The sequence below is a fragment of the Mustela nigripes genome, chromosome 4 (assembly GCF_022355385.1).
Source record: "Mustela nigripes isolate SB6536 chromosome 4, MUSNIG.SB6536, whole genome shotgun sequence".
Taxonomy (NCBI): domain Eukaryota; kingdom Metazoa; phylum Chordata; class Mammalia; order Carnivora; family Mustelidae; genus Mustela; species Mustela nigripes.
Genome location: NC_081560.1, coordinates 185,326,983 through 185,333,181, shown reverse-complemented (window position 1 = coordinate 185,333,181; position 6,199 = coordinate 185,326,983). Strand labels below are relative to the sequence as shown.

Here is a 6,199-nt window from a genome sequence, read left to right as displayed (position 1 = left end):
TCACCTCGCCTCCCGCCTCGCTCCTGCGCAGCCGGCGGGCACCGAGCGTCGCGGCCAGCGCCGCTTCTTTCCCTTTCCCTTTCTCTCCGTTTTCCGCCTCCTTCCCCGGAGGAGAAAACAAATAAAGAAGAGCAAATAGCCGGGAGGCGCAAGGCATCCAGGACGCTCCCTCCCCCGATCCAAGTTGGAATTAGCATCCTCTTGGGGGTGAGCGCGGCGCGGGGCGAGTGCGGGCCGGAGACCCCCAGCGCAGCCCCCTCCCGGCGAGCGGGCGCGGGGCTGGGACCGGGGTGGGGAGGATCGGGAGCCGGGTGGGCGGAGGAAGGGGGTGGGGTGGGAGGGGGGGAGGGGGGGGGGCGGGGAGCTGGAGAGATTAAGTTTTTGTGTGTGTGTCCCTGTGTGCGTGTGTCATTTTAAGGTGGCCCGGGAGCGGCCCAGAGGAGCCGGCGGCGGCCCGAGGAGCGAGGGACCGAGCCGGGAGCCATGCCGCGCTGAGTGGGGGCCGCACAGCCGCCGCCACCGCCACCGCCGCCGGGTGGGGTGGGAGGGGCGGGAGCCGCCGCCGCCGCCACCGCCTCCCGGGTGGGCGCCCTTCGCCGTGGACGCCGGCGGCCCGGGACGAGGTAAGAGGGGCCCCGGGGAAGGGCTGGGGCCGCTGCCGCCCCCGCCTCACCTGCGGCCGCGGGCTGGGGGCGCCGCGCCCGCGCCTCACTGCGCCACTCGGCAAGGGGGGGAGGAGGAGGGCGAAGGACACGGAGCCGGCATCCGAGGACATCTTTGGTCTGCGCCCCCGTGTCCCCGCTCGGCGCCCGGGGGTGGGAGCCGGCCTGGAGGTCCCTGCCTGCCGCCTCCCGCCGCCGATCGCGCCCGCCGGCTGCCGTTTGTGCCAGGATTTTTGTTGTTGTGATGAGAGTTGATGAATGCGAAGTAGGCGGTCACCTTCCTTCCCATCAGGATTGGCAAAAAAAAAAAAAAAAAAGAAAAAAGAAATCCCGAGCGCGGCGGCGTCCGGAGGGCAGCGGCGGCGGCGGCGTCTCGGCGACGGTTTCCTAGGCGCCCCCGGCTCCTGCTCCCCGAGGCCGGTGGGTGCGCGCGCGGGGGCCGCCCGCGACCCAGGCCGAGCGCGCGGCGCGCCGCGGGGACAATACGGCCGGATCCCCCGGGACTGGGAGTCCGAGCGCGCGGGGCCTTAGGCGTACGGGGCGGGGGCGGGGGGAGCGCGGGGGTCCGCTGGGAAACCGGGGCGCGCGCTGCTCAGGGCCCCCAGGGGAGCGGCCCCTGCTGGCCGGGGATCCCGCGCGGCGCCCCGGGAGCGCAAGTGAAAGAAGGGAAAGGAGGCGAAGTGGAACCCTTTTGTTTTGCCGGCCCCGCATTGTTGGCTCCTCCGGGCAGCCGGGCCACATCTGCCGCCGCCGCCACCACTGCCGCGCCGGGCTCGGCCCGCCAAAGTCGCAGCGGGGCGGGGGCCCGGGGCTGGCCGGGCGGCGGGCGCGGGCGGGGGCCGAGCGGGCCGGGCATTTCCTCTGCCCGTCCGCGCTCCCGCGGGCACCACTTCCTCCTCGCCCGCCGCCGCCGCCACCGCGGCGAACCGGGTCTGCCCGCCTCCCCCTCCCGGGCTGCACTTTTCGGGTGGGGCGAACCGAAAAGAAAAAGTTTCGCAGGAGGGGCTGGCGAGGGCGCGCCCGGGGCGGCGGGGACCCGGCGCGGCGCAGCGACAGCCGGGCCGCCGCGGTCGCCTCTTTCTCCTCTTCCTCCGCGGCGCAGGACTGACCCGCGAGGCCGAGGGGAAGCGCCTTTCTTTCTCTCTCTCCCGCTCTGCCCAGCGCTCCGGGGCAAGTTGGGCAGAGGCGCGCGGGAGCCGGGGCGCGCCGGGGCCTTTCTCCGGCGGGAGGCCCCGCGGCGTAGCTGCTTCGCCCGCAGCCCACGCAGCGTCCTGGCGCTGGGAGGCCGCGGGCCCGGGAGCTCGGCGCGGTCACCGCCGGCCGCGGCGAGACACACACGCGCGCACACACCCTCCCGTGGCTCGCTCTCGGCCGCGGCGGATGGTCGCGGACCCTGAGTGTGCGTGTGCGCGCGGGTGTGTGGGGTGCCCCCCCTCCGGACCCCGAGTACTTTTTCCGGAGGCGGCCCCCCACAGCAGTTGGCTCCAGGGGTCCCCCTGTTTAGTATTTTATAGGGGGAAGGAGGAATTTTTCGTAGGAATCCCGCTCGCTCTGCGTCCTTGCGGTGGAGGCTGCTGGCAGTGGCCTACGTCGTCCTGCCGGGCTCGCTTGCCCTATCCAGGGTAAACAGATCTTTCTGGGTTTTTTTCCACCTTTTTTTCTTTAAAGATTGGAGATCAGGTTAAGTTCTTAGAGAGTCAGATGTGAGTGGCTTGAAGGGTAGACAAGAGAATTGTATTCTATAAATATGCATTGGGAATTTAAAATGCTAAGTGCCTTATTTGCAATTCTGTTGGATATTCTAGAGACTGGTATATTTTTATCTGACATGGATAATTTGGAGGGGACGTATATTTTGGTTAGTTTACAAAGTGATTCTGCCTCCCGACTTTGGCGAAATGTATTAAACTCTCCGACTACTCTTTCAAAGAAGAGTCTCTACTAGGTGCTTGGGTTCAAAGACAGTTTTAAAATTACCTCGTGTTCAGTACCTAAGACTGCTGTTCCGCCTCTAGGGTTCTCACAGTGGAACTAGTTTTCTTGTACTTCGGAGAATTTCAGCGTTTGGAAAAAATGTTTAAATAAATCCTTTACGTTTTGAAGTACTGGTGCTTTCAAGGATCTTGTTTTTGTAATCATTTGATTTCAAAGAGTACTTCTTACAGCAATTATAAAGTGAGATTCAAAATGCTAATTAAATACTTTAAGTCAGAGCAGCTTTAATATTGAAACAATCAATCTTTCTTTCTTTCTTTCTTTCATAACAGGACTGTATCCTAGAGTTGAAACACTAAGAATCCTTTTGTCTGCCATCAGATCTCTGAACTGCTGTGACACTCTCCTGTAAAAACACACACACACACACACACACAAACCCCCCACAAAAAACCTGGTGCCCTTTTTATTGCCCCCAAAAGAAAAGTTAATGAGATGGTAGGTTTCAAGCAAAAAAGCAGGCCCTCCTTCTTGCAAAATATGCTTACAGTTGCCATTGAAGTTGTATGTTAACCGTGAATGCACTTGCCTTTAATGAAGCCGGTTTAATCGTTCACACTTGATCAAGTATAACAGGACCAAACAAAGGAAATAAGCTAGCATATTTCTGTAGAGCGTTGAGGGGTTTAGTGTAAGTGTTGATGTCAGGTCACCCCCTCCCCCTACTGTGCCCCCAGTGTGAGGGAGTGAGGGTTGAAGGCTAAGGGAATTTATGGCGCTGATTGGTTTTTCTGTGCCCCAGGGGTAGGGGACCCCAGTTTGTCTCTGTAGAAAGCAGTTATGAGAGGGAATTTTAAAAAATCTTGGCTTTAGAGCTTGTTTTGAACCTGAGAATAGGATTTTTTGGTTTAATCCTTTTTCCTGCTTGGGAAGGTAAGGCTGGGGCGGGTGGGCATGTTGTCTCCCTCATTTCTGATTGTACCTTAATAAGGCTGAGTGGATGGAGGGTGTGTTGCTCTGCAGTTGGAGTTCCAAGCCCTGTGTTATTTACGACTTCACTTGGGATCTTTTGAAACTGGCCCTTGAAAGGGTGTTCTCCTGGGGGAAGGGCAGCGTGAATTACCTTTTCTTAACTGCGCTTTTTCCAAAAAACTTCTTTGTCCCTAAAATGTATTTCTCTGCTAGGCACAAGTTGCGACTTACTCTGGGACTTAGTCATCAACTCAAAGAAGAAATATTTGCAAAGTGTGTCTTCTTAAGGTTAAGAAAGTAAAAAAAGTTTCGCTACTTAAAAACAAACACTACTAGCATTGTAAAAATACACCAGTGACATACTTTGTGAGATATTTTGGCCTTTTAAGACCCAGGGCACACCTGTTCCTGTCCCTGCAGGGTCGAGTTTGCTTTCCTTGGCATTGTTAATAAGGTCGTGTACACAGGATGAAACAGGAAAACTTGCTATCTGTATAATCATTAACTAGCCAATCAGTTATCCTTTCAGGGAATAATCGATAACTTTACTCTTGACTTTTAACACAACACCCCCCCCCACCCCCACCCCCCCCCCCCCCCCCGGTCCGCCAAAGAAATTGTCTGAGTCTGGCAAGTGTTTGAAGAGAGTCGATGAAGCACGGCCCTAACAGCAAACGAACAAAACTACAGATGATCCGGCAGCTTTTGCAGTGTTCAGCGTAGCTAGCTAGCCACAGGGTCAGTAAATGATGAGTGCATAAAATCAGAACTGAACAAGCAGTGCCCAGGGTTTGAAAAGGATATTGTTGGCAACTGTTTGAAATACTAAAGCAAAGGGAGCTCAGGATGGCTTGCAGCACTTGAAATCCTTGAGATTCGAGGATTAAAAACCACGAGGGCCTGCATAGAAGGGCACACCCCTTCTTTGAGATCCAGCTCCACTGTGCCATTTACCAAAAGTCCTTTTCCTTCGTGAATCGCTTTTGAATGCAAAGTTACACCCTCCGCATTTAACCGCTTTCCCTAAATGGAACAAATTTAAAGTGGAATGGCCATTCCCGTTGTCATTTTCTTTTCTTTTCTTTTCTTTTTTTTTTACCGCTGTCATTTCAATAGAGAAGGGCTGTCATCATGTCGTATGTGAGTGCAGCCTGGGTCCCTCTGTGAATAATCTTTCTATCAGTGACAAGCAGCAGGTTAAGTGTCCTGTGTCCCTGATACAGGCCACAGACTTAGATTCAGAAAGTGCATGATCAGGGGAGGGAATTTTATCTGTTGGGCAGGGCACAACTCAGGTAATCTTTCCAGTGGCTGACTGGTAATTCCATCACAGAGGCCGGAACACAGTGCTGCAGTAATTAAAAAATGGGAGTGCATTTTGCCTGACGCTTTGAAGAGAAGTACTTGTGCTTAGCAGAACCGTCTCGGTATAGTGAAATATCGGGGTGCCTTTTCTCCATGATCGTCTGTGCATCGCTAGCTTAGGAGTGCTCGCGTGGACTACTGAACAACTTCTAGGAGGCATATGAAAATGCTGGAATGGGCACATTCTGAGGCTACACTGCCTGGATAGATATCCATTTTCTCTTACAGCTGGCGAGCATGTCCGTGCAGCCGTTAAGGTTACAGCACACTGGGAAAGGAGGGAAAACTCAAGTCTTCTCCCCACGGATGAGCTCGAGAAGTTCATTTTTTCTTCAAGTCTATGTTTGACAGAATATGTATCAAAGACCTATAGAAAGGGTTTTTTTGTTTGTTTTATTTTATTTTATTTTATTTTAAGCCCCATCTCTGGATTTAGAAAATTATACTTACTCATTGCTAAAAACTTCAGAACCATTTTCAAGGTGTTCCGTGTTTCTTTTGATCATGATTTAATGGATGGCATCCAGAAGCCATCGGTGTGACTTGCGTGACACTCACAAATTATTGTTGGGGCAGATTCTACCGTGTGTGTTTAGTTCTCAATAATAAGGCCATATTTTTATTATTCCTCATGTTTTAAAGCCTAGATTTATGGCTGCACTTGGGCATTCAGGACTTCTCCGGTGAAAAGAAGGACTTTGCACATTGTGCAAAAAAAAGGGGGGGGTGGGAGATTCACAAATGAATACAGAATGTACAGTAGGGAGAGAGCCAGGCCATTGTTTGTGTGGAATGTTGACAATGGGAGCCAAGGGGCAGTTTGGCCTTCATTCTTCCAACTGCTCGAGAACACAGAAACTTCCGGGAGCTGCGGACGAGATGGGAACCAGAGGCAGACTGGCATACTCATCTGCCTTTTGCCTGGCATGGCAATGTGGGCCACTGGTCTACTCCTTTCCATAGTTTTCTTAGAAGGTGGTCTCTTTTGGACTGCTGGGGACCGTTGTGTGCTCTTCTCAGTAATCTGCTTTTTGGAGTAAAGATTCTCAAGGCAGAGAGAAGGGTTCTTCAAAAAGAAGTGTAAAAAGCAGACTCCTCCTGCCTCCCCGCCCCCCTCAAAACGCAATTTTAAAGAAATCCTATTCAACCTTTACCAGAAATTGAGGCATTTTAAGTCGCAGGAAACTGTCATGTTTATTTTTATTATTCCTCATGTTGAAGTAGTTTTTAATCTGTAGTGTTGGGGAAAGTAGAGCTAAAGTGAG

General features: G+C 53.8%; 1 protein-coding gene across 3 annotated transcripts in view; it reads left to right on the top strand.

Annotated features, from left to right (window-relative positions):
• Positions 1 to 532: 532 nt before the first annotated feature.
• The window catches only part of CTBP2 (C-terminal binding protein 2), a 153,755-nt gene continuing 148,088 nt past the window's right edge, over positions 533 to 6,199 (top strand). For 2 of the 3 annotated variants that reach the window (XM_059398782.1, XM_059398781.1), the window contains exon 1: positions 533 to 623. The gene's annotated coding sequence lies outside the window, so the exon portion shown is untranslated. Of the gene's footprint in view, positions 624 to 913; positions 1,083 to 6,199 lie in introns of those variants that run through there. The other variant, XM_059398780.1, reaches the window with a different exon arrangement.